We start from the raw sequence: 18,037 nt of genomic DNA, 5'->3' as shown, positions 1-18,037 counted from the left end.
TTAATAATTGTGATTTTATGAACTGGAGACATTTGGCATGAAAGCTCCTAGACACATTTGTTCTAAACTATACAGACTAGGAAAAAGGAATAAAGATGGACCATCTTTCCTTAAATGTTACTTTACTATTATATTTCAGAATTTTGCCTGCTATACACCATTTTTTCATTCTGGTATTACCTCAGTGGAAAGCTTTTCATTTGTGAAGAATAAGACAAAGAATTCAAGAGATCCAGATACATGAGAACTTTCAAAGGGTTAAAAGCAACTATACCGGGAAAAGACTCAGTATAATACTTTCCTTTATATTCTTCACATTGTAAATACCTTCCCTTAATGTTCTTCACACTGTAAATACTGACACTATTATATCTGATGTATGTCCAAAATTGTATTAATTGGTAGACCAGGAGTTCTTTTAGAGAACTTTTTTGCCAGGGATTTGAATTAAGCTTCTTTGTTTTTGTTTTGTTTCTTTGCTAATGATTGAACCTAACAAAACAGCTTTTCTAAATAAGCAAGAAAGGAAAAGCAATCGATATGCAAAAGAAAAGAAATTTGTTATGGGACATGGTTGTATCTGTGACATTTGAGAAGTTAGAAGGGAAAAAAGAATAGAGGAAGAAACAGAGAAGGAGGCAGAGGGAGAAGGTGGGGGGAGACAGAGAGAATGAGAATAGAAACAGACAAAAATCCCATTTGGGAAATGTGGGTCTGGGAAAGCATTTAAGACCATATTACATGGAACTTACATAGATAATGCTTTACCTTTGTATAATACTTTACATTTTGTACAACTCACATTTAAAAACAAATGCCCTCAATAAAAACAATTCCTTTGGCTAGAAACAAGGCACTGCATTTGAATCCCTTCACTAGGATGTATCTGATATATAGTCATCAGAGTCAAAACAGATTCTGATGAACTCCAGAGATTGCTTATGTGTTTATATATGGTAAATCAGAAGCCAGCATATGGTTACAGATCTATATTTCTAGAATTTAAACTATACTGCTTTGAAACTTAGTATTTCCTAAAGTAGCTCATGCTAAAAAACCTAGACTCGTACTGCTCAGTATGGTCATTGTGCGGCTATCTAAATTAAAATGAAATAAAATTAAAAATTCAACTTCTCAGTCTCAGTAGTTACAATTCAAGTGTTCAACAGCTCATGTGGCTAGGGGTTACTGTATTGAAGAGCAAAGATATAGAATATTTCCATCATCCCATAAAGTTCAGTTGGAAAGCACAGGTCTAACAACCTTCCTGTGAAGTTATGAGGATGACTCATCTATTCTGAAAGAGATGAGGGAATTTTATTGGAAGCACCATGTCTGCCTTGTCTGTATCTCTATCAGCAGTGGCCTCCATTCCACCAGGAGGAGACCCCTGACCTCCACTTACAAATTCTGCTCCATCCCAGATTCTAGAACCATCCTGGTCCTTGTCAAGAAGGGTGTCAAGACGGCAGAGCCATGGCTTGGCAGGCCATTGTCAGGCAAACTCAGGCTGATCCTCCTGGCCCTGGTGCCAGTTCTTGGTAACTGGGTTCCTGGTTCTATCTTGTGACCTAGGACCCGACTCAGGCCGCAGCTCCATTCATTCCTTCCCTCATCTTTTCAACAAGTAAATAATGAGCACCCACTACACACACAGAATGGTGGAAGGTGCTGTGGATACGGCAGTGAATAAGAAGGACGGTCTAGCCTTTATTGAGCTTACATTCTTGCACAGAAAATTAACATTGAGCAAGTAATTACCCATATTTCAAAAATTAAAATTAGGGTAAGTGGTACAAGGAAGAATAGGGGGAGCTAAGAGAGAGCATAAGGGAAAATCTGCCCTAGTCTGGGAGTCTGAGAAGACTTCTTTCAGCAAGTGATTTTTAACCTGGGATTAGAGAGTTGAGTACGAAATAAGTAGGTGAAAGTAGGAAGAGAAAGCATCCCAAGTAACTATTTGTGAAGGCCCTATAGCATGAAAGCCCAGCACCCCTAGAGGAACCAAAAGAAAGCCAGAAATTACAGCAGAAATTATAGCTGAGATGAAACTGATAGATAGAGGCCAGACTGATAAGAACCTGTTACATACAGCTGCCCTATATTAGTGATGTTCGGAAAACGCAGGAGTATGCACATCCCCAACTTATAAAGATTTAGGCCTTATCTTAAGAAAAGTGGGATATCATTTAGGGATTTAAGGTAGAGAAGTGAAAAGCCCCTGTCTGTCTGAATCTCTGAATACTGCCTGCTCCCAAACTCCCTTTCCCCATATTCAGCCAGGATATCCCCCCATACTCCTCAATACTAACTTCTTTCCTAATTGTACTGCCATCTGTCACCTGTCTCCATTCCCTCTCGATGGCATGCTTGCCTTCCTGGTTGATCTCCTTTTAGGACCAGCTTATCCTGACAAGACTGAGCTCGCACTGTTAGCAAAGAGGAGGAGAAAGTGGGAAAAGAACCAGATAGATCCATTCTCAGAGGAGGCTCCAAAAAAAAGAAATTAAAAAAAAAAAAAAAAAAAGAATGAAAGAAAACTGACCAAGTGACCAGAAGCAGGGCAGAGAAGAATCTCTGGTGAATAATGGCGGCATAATATTTCAGCAACCCCCAACTTAACACACCACAGCCTGCATGCTGTTCACCACTCCAGAAATCTCACCCTCATCCCTTAATCTTCTCCAGCTTTGCCTCTGCCCATCACCTATCCCTTCCAAATAGCCCATAACCCAAAGAAGCAGCAATCATTTGGACCTAGGGCAGACACTGCATTTGGTCACTACACAGGGATCTGAGGGTCCTATGTTTTCAGACAAAAAGTGAGCCCCATGAGGGCAAGAACCAAGTTTGTTTTCCCTCATGACCAGCAGAGTGTCTTACAGATAAGTGCTGGATAAGTATTTGCTGAGTGCAGCCTTTAAAAGCCAGCTATATTTTGAGCCAGTAGGACCATGAGGAAGCGATAAAGTCCTCTTAGGGAAAGAACTACTGCTTTGTTTTAGGAAAAAAAAAAAACAAAACAAAGACATAATGGACTGCTTGGCTGTTCAGGCAAGCTCCCTTTGGGAGACAGAGACAAATAAGAGTTAAATTGTTCTGCATAATGAAGATTTTTAAGTCACCCACTGGCACCTTGAGAAAGGACAGTGGGAAAGTCCTGGATGAAGAGAGGGAGGAAGGGTCTAGAAGAAGAGAGGTTTAGCAAACAGCTGGTTTCTGGCCTCAAAGAGATCTAAGCAGGTGAGAGAACCCCGTTAAGTGAAAAATGGTAAATGCATTTCTAGGAACAGTGACATCTAACATTTAATTAAAATTAGTTTCTTGTCTATGCTATAATTATTCTCCTACATCCTAAAATATTCAGCAAGAGTTCAGTTATATAGAAGAGCTTTATACCAGTGATGTCCTGGAGAATAAGGGAAGATGTGTGATACTCCCGCAGGTCCAGGGGAAAGCCCAAGAGGACAGGAGAGAGACGGGGGAGACACATACATGCACACCAGGGACTGAATAAGTGACTGTAATTCAAACCCACTTCCCCCCTAATTTATACTGCAGGATGATGACTACAACGGAGACAGCTAATTGTCTAAATTTATGCTTCACCTTCCTAAAAGAGAGTCATCACTGAGACATTCCTGTCTAGCCAGGGATTATATTTCCAGACCCCCTGTATCTAAAAGGGGCCATTTGACTAGTTCTCATCAGTGGAATATAAACAGAAGTGTCCTTGTAACGTCTCAGCCAAGATATTTAAGAAGTGGATGTGCCTTCTCCATGCTCCTGATCTCTTCATTTGATTATAGCATGAGGGAGAAATAAACCTTTATTATGTAAGCCACCTAACATTTCGGTGTTTGTTATAGCAACTAGAATTACCCTAACTTATTCTGAAATTGATACCTTGAAATGGGGTGCTGCCTTTACAAAAGAACTAAGTATGTTGTTTTGGCCATCAGCAAGGAAGCAGATATAGAAGATAAGAAGCCTTGGAACCCTGTGATGCCCTAACAAAGGCATAAAGCTATCTTAAAGGGCAGATCTACAGCTCCAAAGGATGTGGCTGGAAAGAGCCAGAATGCTGGTGTGTGGTAGATGTTCCTCACTGCCAATAGGAAGGTATTAAAAGACAACTGATAAGCTCAAGAAAGAAATGTCTAGTTTGAGAACAGAGATAAGGGGGAATAGCCAGAGTCTAGAAATGTAAGCCCTTGTAAGGCTGGAACAGCCCACTCCTTCAAGGACCCCAGTGATGAGGAAAAACACTGAAAAAGGCTTACAGTAATAGATGCCCATTAAGACTTCTCAGTTAGAAAAGGTGATTCAGCCTTGAAGCCAAGATCTGATTAACAGGTTACCTAAACACCCAAGCCAATTGTTTCAAGCCGCCACCTGAGGCATGGGGATATATCAGGATAGAAATAAAGCATGGTTAAGAATTAGGAATAGGAAAGAACTTACAATGTAGTTAATAGATACATAACTCATAGAAAGAAAATAGATAAGAAAGCTATGAAGATTTTGAGGGAAATGCATTGCCAAAGAAATTAGGAGCCTGGCCTAGGAAAAAAGAAGAACAGTGACCATAAAACAAACCCCAAGGCATCCAAACTTGGACCAACAAGAAGTGGGCTGAGAAAGCTTCAAAAAAGGCATCCTTCCTAATATCTATTTTGGATGTGGCCACATAGGGTAATGGACAAAGAAGATGCCCCGAGATGAGGGACTACAGAGAACAATGAACAAAGGAGTCCTTACAGATAGCAGAATCTGTAATATCCCCTATTGGCTGGGCAGGGGATTTTCAATCCAATGTCTAACAGGATTTTTTCCTTGTTACGGGGCCAATAACTGCTCTGTATCATCCATTCTTCACTATTCCAAATAGGAATTTGGAATGCAATCATTCTATACCTGATCCATCATCAGTGAAAACTGCGAGGCTGAGAATCTTTTAGCACAAAAGTTTCTGGGTAACTAGAGGACTTACCCAGACTTGCTGGAGGAGACTGAGCATCACCCATAGAAACTGGACTCTGAGATGGATTCAGTGACTAGATGGGATTCAAACCCTGGGGATGTGCATGTCCTACATGTGGGCAGAAGAGAATGAGAGATGAGGTGGAATGTGCTAGAAATAGCTGTTTAGGCAAAATGTGGTTTCCCCTTCCATAACACAGAAATGTTGGATGGGAAGCAGCTATCCTGCTAGGGTTTACATATCCCAGCCCTCTTTGCATGTAGATGGAGCCATGTGACTGTCTCACCAAGGGAATGGGGATGGAAGCAATGCCTGTCACTTCTTGGATGCGCCTTCTCTATGTTCATTCTCTTCCACAACTTCCAGCTAGATGTAGAAAACTCCAAGTCCCTAGGCTGCCCAAATCACTGCATAGAATACCCTGTTTTGGCTCTTGTATGAGTGAAAAATAAACTTCTACTCCATTAACCACTTAAATATGAAGGTTTACGGCAAAAGCTTGAGTTACTTTGACTGAAGGAGAAAGAGGGAAGCTAAAGCCTGTTATTTTATCCATATTGGAAGCTGGAACACTTGGAGATACTTGTGGGGAATCCAAACCCTCCTCCACTTCTTCACCACTCATGTGCCTGACCTTATCTGACCTGTATTCCTCAACAGACTCCTGACTAGAGTCCCAGGCGTGGGTCTTTTCTTGTCCATTCACTCCATGCTAGCTCAGAGACTGTTCCAAACAGTAAAGCTGACCATGTTACTCCACTTAAAATCACAGTCAACTCACCCACAGCCTGTCCTACAGAATAAAAGCCAAATGATTTCACATGGCATATAACACCTTTCCTCTGCACTCCCCATCCTTCTTCAGCAGCCTGACCTCCCATCACTTCACCAGAACTGCCAAAGCTGAGCTCCCATTACAAGCCATCCCTTTTTATGACACTGTTTTTGCAAATGCTGTTCCCTCTGCCTAGAATACTCTCCTTTTTAGCCTGGAGAAGAATGCTTATTCATCTTCTATAATCTATCTTAGATGTCACTTCATCTGTGAAGTCTTGTCTGACACTCTCACTTAGAACATGAAATAGACAGTTGTGGTGAGATGATCTTCACCAGCTAACCTCAAACACTGTGCCTACCATTAGGATGTTTCTAATATTCAGTAATTTGGCATGCCATGATTTTATTGCTGTTTGATTTAATCAGCCTCTAAACTTAACTTCTTACTAAAAACCCAGGGAATTCTGTCTTTTCAAAATAGCCCAAACGTGAATTAGAATCGGATTAGTTTCCTTCAATGGGAAAACAGGGCCTTAAACAGTGATGCTGAATGGGATTAATACAGTCCCTTTAGAACAGTTTTCTAAAATCATACAGTATTTGTAAGGCAAGGCCCAAAATGCTTAGAAACCCTGCAATGGGCAGGGCAATTTTGTGTCCTCCATAATTTTTACACAACTCATGAGACACACATGTAAATAGAAAACCTGTTTGCAATTATCTGTGAGGAGATCCTAACCTTGTTGTACAGAAAATATCTTTGCAAAGGTCTTTTCTAGGAATGTGACTACCATATTTGGAACTTGACCCAGATTTGCTCACCATTTTGGAAAGTAATGTCACCAGCAATAACGCTGGCCTTGTTAACTGAGTCAAAAGTAGTTAACACCTGCATCTGTTTGCAGTTGTGGATGTCACACTCAATAAATGTTTATTTCACTCTTTATTTCAAAATGTCAGATATACAAAAGTGCCACCTATATTCAGTTGAAGCTTTTCTTCTCTTACATCCAAGCTTACTCATTTTAAGTAGTAAGCACCTGAGTATTTTATTATGTCTTCCTTTGTAGTCTTGCCTGAGCATATATAGTGAAATACCTATTATTTTATCATAAACTGCTTTCCTCTTATTTTTTCTTTCTATTATAGATAGGGAATTTATGTTGATTTTAAAATATTATATACATAGATAGGTTATACTGTCTATAAATACAATTTCAGGAAAGCAGAAGGGACATTACAAATTGCTGATAAAAAGGGGGCATTGGATTTGCTTGAATTGGCAACCATAAATCTAAATGTATCTAGGAACTTAAAGCTACTGTATTTCCTTACTCTTGGGATGTTGTGCAGCTACTCAGTTGAACTGCCACCCCGTCCCCAACAGCATTTAAGATACGGTGTTGTGATTTATTTGTCTGCACAGGTAGACTGTGAATGTGTTATGTCTTATTCATATCTATGTCCCTAACACCTGGCTTAGGGCTTGGCACAGAGAAGGAGATGAGTACCTACCTTTAGGGTGAAATAACAAATGGGACTCCTGAGGGGACAGGTAGTTCCCGATGCTCATGATACAACTCTGAATTCAACACTTTGTCTATACCAATATTATAAAGCTTTTTTTTCATTCTGCCTAATGTCAGAGGTCAGATTTAGTCGTGTGCACCTCTCTCTCCATGTTCACTCCATATCCCCAACAGAGCCTTGCACAGAGGAGGCAGTCAATAAATGTTATTTAAATCAAAATATTCCCAGGGAACACTGCTCTCCATAACGGTTGGGTTTAGGAGTACCAACGGTACTGTACTTCAGGAATAGTACTGATTAAAGGGTTTCTGTGGATTACTCTGGGGGCATAGACATCATTTACAGTACTGTTTCCATGAGGGAATTGCATTACAAGTTCTAGAAAACAAACTTTAAAATGAGCTTGCACACAAGAAGCCAATTGTAGGTTGAGAATTGCCTATACAATGTGATTGAACCTAGGAGCTCTAACATCTGTGTGATGAATAAAAATGCTAATCAATCATGAGGATATACCTAAATATTTGATTGTATGGCATGCTGCAGCAATACACGACCATTTTATTTTTCAAATTTTATCCAGATGGTATTTTTCAGTTAAACAGAAGCAATGGCTATTTAGAAAAGACCTTTACTTCAAATATTACATAAACCTTTCTCGATAATTTATGACTTCATTCATGCTTTCATGATTTTATTATAATCATATTAAACTTAATAAAATAAATGCACTCTAGAAAACATATGAGAAAGTAAATCTGTTCATTAATTAATTATTAAAATATGGGGATATATTTTATTTTAAAAATGGGGACATGGGTAAAATAAAATTATATCATAAAATTAATAATTTTCTTTTAAAACATGAATGCATAATTCTAAAAATAAATTAAAAAATAGTTGCAATACTATAATTTATTCAAAATAATTCACAATTTTTAAAAATGAAATTAGAATATCATTAGAAATGACCAGACAGATCATCAGTCTCAGATGGCCTCACTTTTTGTGGTGAGGGTATTAAATTCTAACATTTTAGCATTCTGATAAAATTCCCACCCACCTTTTAAAATCAGCTTCTTTTATAAGAAGCCTCTACCTTCTAACATCAAAGTCAAGTTGAAAGTTTGGGGTTTTCTCCCACTTAAAAATTGCCCCCACTTGTTAGTCTTTTCCAAGTATCAGTCTGTAGTAATAACTGTGGCATCTTTTTATGGGAAGATAAAACTCCTAATAAATCTAGGAACTGCAAACATCATTTTTTCTTATTCTGCCTGGGATGACACTTCTTAATACTTCTTAATATCACAGCGGTTAACTGGATCTACAATGCCTGGGTTCAAGAATGACTATACTGTTTACTTCTGATATGGCTTTAGACAAGTTAAGAAAAATCTCTGTATTTCGGGGTTCATATCTATAAAACAAGGGTATTAATGATTCCTATTTCATAGGGTGATTATGAGAATTAAAATATTTAATATTTGTAAAAATACTTGACAGTGCCTAGCTCAAGTTGTTGTACACTGTAATAATAAAATAAGTATTATTATTATTATTCTCTAACAATTCCCAAATGCATACTGTGAAAAATTTTAATGATCCTCTTCATGAATTTATGTCTCAATAAATTTATTAAGTATGAAATTGTTAAATGCATTTCTGTAAAGCATATCTGTGATTCTGAATTATAAACATGATTCTTCAATGAGTTATTCAAAGTTTTTTTTTTTTACTATGTACACTGCATATTTCTTGAAGTCAGAGACTATGTATTCTATCTCTGTCGCATTTGTTACATGCTAGGCCAGGATTCTTCTCCTTTTACATACTTAACAAATAATAAATGAATTAATAAGTGAATTAATGAATGAGTCAGTGAGTGGATACACAATGTTAAATCAATAGATACATAGGCACAATTCAATCCACAGTAATAGGCAACTTTCCCTTAAAAATAATACAGTGAGTAGCTTACAAAAGGTCAAGGAATCCCTGGGCTCACAGACTCAACCCCCCCCCCCACAACCTGTGCTTGCATTGAGGAATTGGTGGGAATGAATATACATATACATATACATGTATATTTACATATATATAAGCAGCACTAGGAGGAAATAAGCAATGAATGAGAATGGGCTATAGATCTAGAGTATGAAGATACCTGTAGTTTCTGACTAAAAAATTTAAAACTGTTAATTTTATCACTTTGGGAGTAACAAGGTCATAAAGTCTCAACTTACAAACATACACTGAAGTTTATAAAATCACATGTAATGCATGTGTATTCTCCACTCCTCTGAAGTCTTGTGACAATAAAAGACGTGATTTTATGCACAAATATAAATAAATCTCAATGTTTAATGATATTATATTCTGAAGTAAATAGAATAGCTTATCCTAATATATTTACCTCAAAATGTTTGAGATGTCCTACCAACTTAAAGGATATTCTTTAGGAATTAAAAATCTTACTCTTTAGGAATTAGATATTTTTAAGAGGTTCAACAGACGTTCAGGCAAGGACACAAAATACCTGGACAGATATGATTTAAGTGGCAAAGAAATGTGACTGAAAGCATATCCTACCATTTCCCCCCATTTTTAGCCATCTCAATTTTATCACCATACTGGAAATTAGAAAGGCAACTTCATGCTCATGGTTGCCCTATCGAGCCAAGAAGGAAATGTTAAAAGCCAAGCAGAAAGGATTGCTTAAAGTAATAATTTCCACTAATCCCATCTGAATATTCAATAAACATGTATGCTTGGAAAGTTGAACTGTGTTTGGAGAAAAGTGCAATTGGAATAAGTTTCAAGTGATGCATGGATAGATTCCATTTAGAAAAATACAGGAAGCAAGAAGACAGACGAGAAAAGGAAGACGCGAGGATGAGACCTCTCAAAGTGGCAGGCAATGGAGTTATTTTCTGGTGTCAGTGTGCGAGTCTGTTTATGAGGGAGACTTGGGACCACTCATTTAGAGAGGGAGAAATGAAGGTCAAAAGGTGAAAGAAAGCAACAAGAGATTCACTCCTTTCTCTGAAGTCTAAGTACTGTGAGAAAAAGGAACAGTAGTGCATTAGAATTCTACTCGTGATAAACCAACAACAAAAAAATTGGTCTGAATCTGACAGCAAGAGGGAGGAGATTATAATACCTTCTTTTTGAAGGCACATTAACTCTTTTAGGAGTAGAAGATACTTTTAAATCAGTGTGGAAAAAGTTATTTATATTTTGGACCTTTATTTTTATGTTAAAAAGACTCTCAGTAGTCTAAGAAAGTCTAAGTAGCCACATAATAAGCCTATTATTCCTGCCCTACATTAAAAAACTACTCCAAGCAGCAATTAAATGCACATGCACACACCTAATGTGCCAAATCACTGAGCTGTTTTAAGTTCTGGTTAATTTAAGAAACAAGAACTCTCTAGTCTAGATGTCTAAAGATTTTTATCATATATTACAACTAAGCTCTGGACAACTTTCTATTTATTGACACACACATACACACACCTAAAGAGTGAAAGAGATAAAGCAAAACTTCATTATGCATATGTATTTTTTTAATTACCCTCCTTTTCAAAATCTTTCCTGTAAGCTATTCAGTACTGACAGATAAGACTTGAGATTTTTGACTGAAATAAAATCTACCTTTGGTTTGCCTGTGAAATGTGATAACCTGATTGATGATCATTGGTAAATAAACCAAAAGATCTCTGTTCCACACAATGGTACAAATTTTAAAACAACAACAATGAAATGTTTACTTTTCCTTTGAGCTGGACTTTAAGAAAAATCAGATTATCAACAAAAAGTCAATCAATGCAAAACCAGAAATATGAAATGCTATTTAAAATACTGACATTATTGCATAACCTGATTAGAATGAATATTGGACCTGTATGAAATTAGCCCAGTGTACAACTGTGCATTCTAAATTTCTGCAGTGTAATCTTGTATTTTATTATTTATTGCTACATTTGTGCCGTCCTAAATGTTGTATAAATGGCTGTGCATAATGCACACTGACAATTTTTATGAATGAATACGGAAAAATGCTCATAACTCAAGAAAATGGATGACAGCACACTACTTTAAAAACGGTCATTAAGCACTGGAAGCAAATAATGAGGCAAATGGTCGGTGCCTTTTGGTGCCATTCAGGGCAATTGTAATCCCAAGTCCCCTAGCACGGTGCGTTGGAAACAGCCATGAAGCTCTTCCCTTAGAGACTCGTTCTTCCCTCTCAGGAAGCGTGCCACGAAACAGAGACCGCGCACAGCTTCAAGAATAAAATGCATGCGTGCCTCTGTGTTCTTTGCACTGTTCATACACCAGAGACATAACAGTCCCTAAATCCGGTCCCACAAGTGTGTGCATGTGAATGTGGCATTTACCAACAAATGAACAGAAGGGAACGAGCTTGTCTCCTAGAAATAACATTTGCCACCCCTTCCCAGGCAGGCTGCTCGGAAGCTTGCCAGGGGCTAACACTTGAGCACCTTCCCCACGGGGACGAAGCCTTACATTAATAACCCTCTCAGGGCTAAGTCAGCTTTGTGTGTAAGTCCACTCGGCGCCATATGGCAGTTTCCAATTCCTTTAGCAACTCAAGTCTGGCTAGGCTGCCCGCGATGATTCATTCTTAAAGGAAGACCCCTTCGGGGAGCAGTAATGCCCCCACCACTTACCTAGCTCCCACAGACCCGCTCAGCCGGCGGCACGGGCTCGGGAACCACAAAGGCTGTGGGATTCCCCGCTCCCTCCGGGGCTCCTCTCCCTGCGACGATTCCCTTCGCCACTGATTTGTCGCTGGAAATCCCCCTCCCCTCCACAGAGAGGAGGGTCTCCCCGGCTGGCTGGAGCTCCTGAAGGCTCCCCCCCTCCCTTTACATCCCTGACTCTGGTTCACTCTGGCTCAAGGGAGAAGCGGCGGGAGGAAGCTAAGGCATCCTTAAAAAGAACAATAATCTTCATCGATCTTCACCCCTTCCCCACGCGGGGCCCCCATTCCCCTGCCGCCCGCCGCCCAGACAGGAGAGGGCTTGAATATAAAAGGAAAAATCGAGCGGGGCTGAGCTCGCCGCGGGGAAGGAGCCGGGAAAGCGAGCAGCGCCAGCCGGGGAGTTACCGCTCGCTGGGCAGCCTGAGGCGCGGCGGCGGCGGCAGGGAGGCAGCGGCGAGGGCGGAGGGTGGTGGGTGCTTGGTGGGTGTGTGTGTGGCTGAGCAGGGATAAGGCTGGGCGCGGGAGGTGAGGCGGGGCGCTCGGAGGCGCCGTCTCCCGCCCGGCAGCTCGCCGGCCCCAGCGCGCACACACGCCGCGGCCCCCCAGCCTCCTGCTCCGCCTCCTCCCGCGCTCCGCGCACCCGCGGGCTGGAGCCACCACCGCCCCTTCCTCCTCGTCCTCGGTGCTCCTAGCTCTCGAGGCCGGTGGGGGATGGCGGGAGGGTGGGGGCTGACGAAGCCGTGCGGCTGGCCAGGGACGCCGGGGATCGGCCTCGCAGCGCCAGAGCTCTGCGCTCCGCCGGGGAAGAGCGCCCCCGTACCCAGGGCGCGGACGGGGCGCGGGCGGGCGCCTCCCACACCTCGGCGGGCGCTTCCTTCTCTTCCCTCCCCGCCCGCCGCTCCCTCCCGCTCCGGTCCGGGCTCCACACCTACCTGCTCCTCTCGGCGTCTCCCACCTGGCTGCGCTGGGCAGGAGGGTCCGCAGCGCCGCGTCCACCTGGCACACGGCGGCCGGGAAAACCCCAGGGCGCCCCGCGGAGACGCACCCCCGGCGGCTTCGCGGGATTCCCTTGGCCTCTCTGCTTCCAGAGGCTGGACTCGATCCCCATCCGCTGCCTACATGACCCTAACCCAGGCTCGCTGGTCGACCCCGGGGGACTGGGGCGAGGAGTATTTTCCCGGAGAAGGAGCTGCGGGGATAACTAGGAGCGCAGATAGGATGTGACTTCCCTCCCGGCATCTGCAGCTCCGCTTGAGGGCCGTCGCTAGCCCTGAGTAACCCGCTTTCCTGGGTTGGAGGGTAAAACCCGGTCGATGGCAGCCTTAACTCTTGCTTCCCACGGGGGCGCTATTCGTGCCCTAGCTTTCTTTCCTCTCTGTCCGCTCTCAGTGCCATCTGAAGAACTATACCCACCTTCCTCCTGGCGAGGCTTTGAGGACGGGCACGCAGACCCTTCCCCACCTTCAAGATGTAGTAAAAACATTAAGGTGAACTTGGACAACATCACTCGGCCCTACACGTTCCTGACCCGTGTGTTCTTTAACAGTTAAAGTAGCCTAAAACACACTTTAAAAAAGATCGCAGGCCATGACAATGTATTTAAACCTGGAACTCCTTTGTGCGTTTCTTTAGGCCAATAAAGATGGCTATTGAAGAAGGTCCAAATACATTCAGTTTTAAATATTTTTCATTCAATTCTTGTTTTTGGTTTAGTCCTGATGTACACTGGGATGCTCTAGAATCTAGGGCTTTCTCCATCCTGAATTCCCGTCTTCTCCCCACGGGCCTTAAATTGTGCCGGGTGTTTTCTTCGATGTTTGGTATGGAAGTTGGCCTTTCCGACACCATCACCCTCCAGCTAGGACCTGCCCTGGCACTCTTCTTCTACAAGCTTGTCAAGTCTGAACATTAGGAAGAGGACTTCCAGATTTCCAGATCTTTATCGCCAACTCTGATGTGTTCCCAAGCTCCAGCTCCACACTTCCAGGTACCTGCAGGAAATTTACACCTGTGCTTCCAATCTTCCCACTCTTCAATACATTTACCTACTTTTGCAGATTACTCTTCCTCCAGCTCAACCCTTACTACACTACTTTCCTATTCACACACGCTCCCTGTTTTCCCATTCTCTACCAAATAGTGTCTACATGCCTCTGTCTGTCCTGTGATGCTCCTCTGAAGGTCCAGATAATTCCAGTCCTTCAAGGCCCACTTCAAACCCTCCCTCCTTTGTGACTCATGCCCTTTGACATCCATAGCTCACCATTGGGAGCTACCTATTTTAAGGCATATATCACTTTCTGCTTCCTATAGCATGTGTATACTTCTTCCCGTGCACATAACTTACCATTTTAGAGTATACATTCCTCAAGGGCAGTTCCATATCACTTTACTGTAGGCATGTCTTACAACATCTAACTCAGAGCCCCTTTTCATCCAAGAAACATTTATTTTGCAGTTTTTGTCAGGCACCTGATATTTGTAAAATGAATGGAATTTATAAAATATTTTAAGTCTAGGAAGACTTATTATTCATTTTGGGTGTGCCTAGATTTAAGTTATATGACCTTTCATACATTTTAGTGGTAGTGAAAATTCCCTTATATTACTTGGCCTACTCCAAATTACTGATCACTTTGGTAAGAATTTAATTCTTTGGCAGGTAATTATTAAAATATTTTTACCTGAAATTTCCATTAGATTTAGAAATCAGAATCCTACTGTGTAAGTGGTCATTAGTCAAGAAAGTAAATTCTCTATGGGGAAAAAGTACATTGCTGCTATCTCCATTCCTGGGAAACAGGTTGCAAGGAGTAAGTTACCCATAAGTCTTAGTCATATCTGGGAACATGCAATGATAAGCAATAAATAGTCTTTGGAAATAAAATCTAATTTTGCTTATCAAATTAAATTACTCATATCCCAAACTGGTTATAGAGAAAAACCTATTGTCTACAAATTGCTTGGAATAGCTAGTTCTCCTCATGTACAGCTTGAATTCCCCATGGCTGCAAAGACTCTTGTGTGGATTATCATCATGTGGCTCTACCACCTTAGTACATAAAATTTTGGTGTTTTTTTTTTTTTTTTTTCAGTTGTTCTCTGTAGGAAAATTTAAAATGGTCTAACTAAAAAGTCAGACATGGTTTTACTTTGATCCTAAATCATCTTTTTTCTTTCTCTCCCTCTCCCCTCCCCTCTCTCCCTTCATTGATATTTATGGAAGTGTTCCTTTTACTTGTATCTCTAGTTTTCAAATTTATCTTGAAAGTTGATGAAATGATAGTAATAGTAAAGGGGAAAATGTCTATTGAGGTAATACCAAAATGCTTCCCTCATACTGCTTGGCAAAAACAAACACTTCAGTGTAAGTTTAACCAGAAATACCTTTAAACTTATCAGTAGATACAATTCAGGTGAAGAATGTGCTTTCTCATATAGCATAATGCTAGTGTATATAAATATGTATGTATATACACACAATGTCAAGCATAATAGGTTCTCAGTACTTGTTGAATAAAGTATTTGAAAAATATTTAGTATAATCTGAAGAGCATCATTTCCGATGACACTTTACCTTATTAAGTTGGACTTTCCATTGGCAATTTGATTTACAGAGAGCACTCATAGATTAGTATGAAGTAGCAAAGGCTGTAGGATGAACATTTTGAAATGTTAAAAGCATAAAGGTAAGAATTTACAGGTTTTTGGAGGCTAAAGAATGAGCTTAATTTAAATGAAAAAAGTCAAATTGGGAAAGAAATACATGACATTGAGTAAAAACAAACAAAATCAAAAGCAAGTTCCAAAAGAAGAATATTTTAGAATGATGGAAACCCCAGTTTTAAAGAGAAAAATATTCAAACAATTATGTAAATATGTGTGCATGTGTGTGTTCTGTAGGGATATTCATTAATAAGCTAAAGGAGGTATCTCTAAGAGTTTGGAGGCAGGTTTGTTTTGTTTTTCTTCTGTTAGACTAATAAATGGGTGGATATTAATCTTCAAACATCAGTACCAGAAAGACACAGCTTTAAATTCGTAATAATAAACCAAATATGTGTATAGATTGGGACTACACTTTTTTTATAGGATGAAATACTACTATGGTGCTTGTCATTATACAAGAAAGCAATCACTGAAGAGTGATTAGAATTTAGAACATTCTTAGATCTAATGTGCCTTCTTTTCCCCTTCTAAATAAAAACTAGGGAAGCTTGGGCAATTTAGAGCAACTCACAGAATCTTAGTAACCACTGAAATCCTACACTTACACATTGCAGTAAAAGCCTGGAAAATAAATGAGCTGTCTGTGTGTTCTTCATTGAGGAGATAAGTACTATCTCGTTGATTCTTTTGAATTTAGTTGAGACAGATTTGGGTGTCCTCTGAAGAATTAAAGTAAGAGATAAGCCCAGACTGACTGTATTTTTTTTAACAGTTCTTGCTCTGAATGTGAACTTTTTGAAAAAATGGCAGATGCTTAAATGTCACATTTTGCTGCCATGTAGTAGCATGAATCAAAGTACTATGTTTGAATCTACCCTTAGAGTTATTCTCAGACATCAGTAATGTCTAAACAGCTGAGTTCTTAGGAATCCATGAGATTTAGGGTGAGGGATTTCTGGGGCTAGGGAACTGATAAACTTAAAAATTTGCTACTTAGCATCTGAAATTTAACTGCATTATTTGGGGGCATGATCCTATGATGAAACAAGAATTGGATTCCTAATCACATTCAAGACCCATCTCTGTTTATTTGTGCTATGTAATAAGAGGTAAAATTTACCAAGGCCTTGCTAAATCCTTTACAGTAGTGGCTAATTTAATCTTTACAATGACTCTATGAGGTAGGTACTATTGTTATTATTCTAATTAATAAAAGAAGTAACTAATTAAGAGAGAATTAAAAATTTTTTTAAGTGGGAGAACTGGAATTTGACTTAAAGCATTGTAACCCTAAAATGTTAGGCTATGTTCCTCCTAGCTCATCCTACAGTGGTAACACCTTTCTGCCTGTTTCACTAGGCTGTCTCTAGTTCATAAAATATTTCATAAAAATATTATTTTGAATTTTTAGGATGAAAATCTGGGTAAGATAAACATGGGTGTCACCAAACCCAATATGCCTAAAGAAAACAAAGGAATTTGTTGCTGGTACTAAAGGGGGATGGAAGTAGGACATATGCGTTCTGTTTTCCCAACAGCTGTGATAAATTCATGCTGATCCACCCACTAGCCTCCCTAGTCTGCATGAAGTTCACCTGCAGGTTTGATGGGGCATGGCTGAGCCCTTTTCGGAGGAACCTTTTTGCCAGGGTAGTGCTAGGATAAAAGCCTCAGTCTTGGAAGAGACAGTTCCTTTATAAGGTGTGCACCACAGTCCACCCAGAAGTGCTAAACAGATGCAGATCCATCAGTTGTGGATCTAGATCCAACAGCATGATTAATGAGAAAGCTTCCAGGGCTCCTAAAATAAGCACATTTAAAGCATTTCCTGGGCTTCGGACAAGAAAGAAATGGAATAATTTCCAACAGTAGAGAAAGTATAACCAGTCGCAAGTGGATGCTTGAAAGAGCCGCTTTGCAAACATAACAATTATTCTCAGCCTCATATACTTCACATTATTTTAAGCAAAAAAGTGCATGTAATCAGATAACATGTCCCTCCTGGCCAGGCAAGGGGCTTGTTATGAGAAGCCAAAATCACAGACATAGCAATCAAAGTTAAATTAGTTACCCACACTCTTTTCTGAGATATTTCTGAGTGGACATAGGATTCAATAAAGCCGTTGGGTTTGAATTGTGGCAGAGACACTAACAGTGCCTTTGCTTCTGTCTGAGAATGAAGTCTGAGTTGACAATACATTCAGTAGAGACATATATCCAAAGGAGTCATTAATGCTGAGAATAATGAAAAAAATACAGTTGCCCTATTTCTTGGTCTTCCTTTTAGTAGGCACTCTTGCACACTCAAAACCTTCCTTTCCATATTCAAGTAGGAATATTCCTAGGAG

The 18,037-nt window shown here is 40.3% G+C and overlaps 1 protein-coding gene across 2 annotated transcripts in view; it reads right to left on the bottom strand.

The window, feature by feature from the left end:
* The window catches only part of KCNB2 (potassium voltage-gated channel subfamily B member 2), a 407,843-nt gene extending 394,848 nt beyond the window's left edge, over window positions 1-12,995 (bottom strand). The window contains exon 1 of one of the 2 annotated variants that reach the window (XM_037803346.1): window positions 12,953-12,995. The gene's annotated coding sequence lies outside the window, so the exon portion shown is untranslated. Of the gene's footprint in view, window positions 1-11,985; window positions 12,027-12,952 lie in introns of those variants that run through there. The other variant, XM_037803344.1, reaches the window with a different exon arrangement.
* Between the last annotated feature and the right edge of the window lie 5,042 nt (window positions 12,996-18,037).

The sequence above is a fragment of the Choloepus didactylus genome, chromosome 14, assembly GCF_015220235.1.
Source record: "Choloepus didactylus isolate mChoDid1 chromosome 14, mChoDid1.pri, whole genome shotgun sequence".
In the NCBI taxonomy this organism is placed as follows: Eukaryota; Metazoa; Chordata; class Mammalia; order Pilosa; family Megalonychidae; genus Choloepus; species Choloepus didactylus.
The sequence above is the reverse complement of the archived record's forward strand: the minus strand, read 5'-3'. Positions and strand labels throughout refer to the sequence as shown.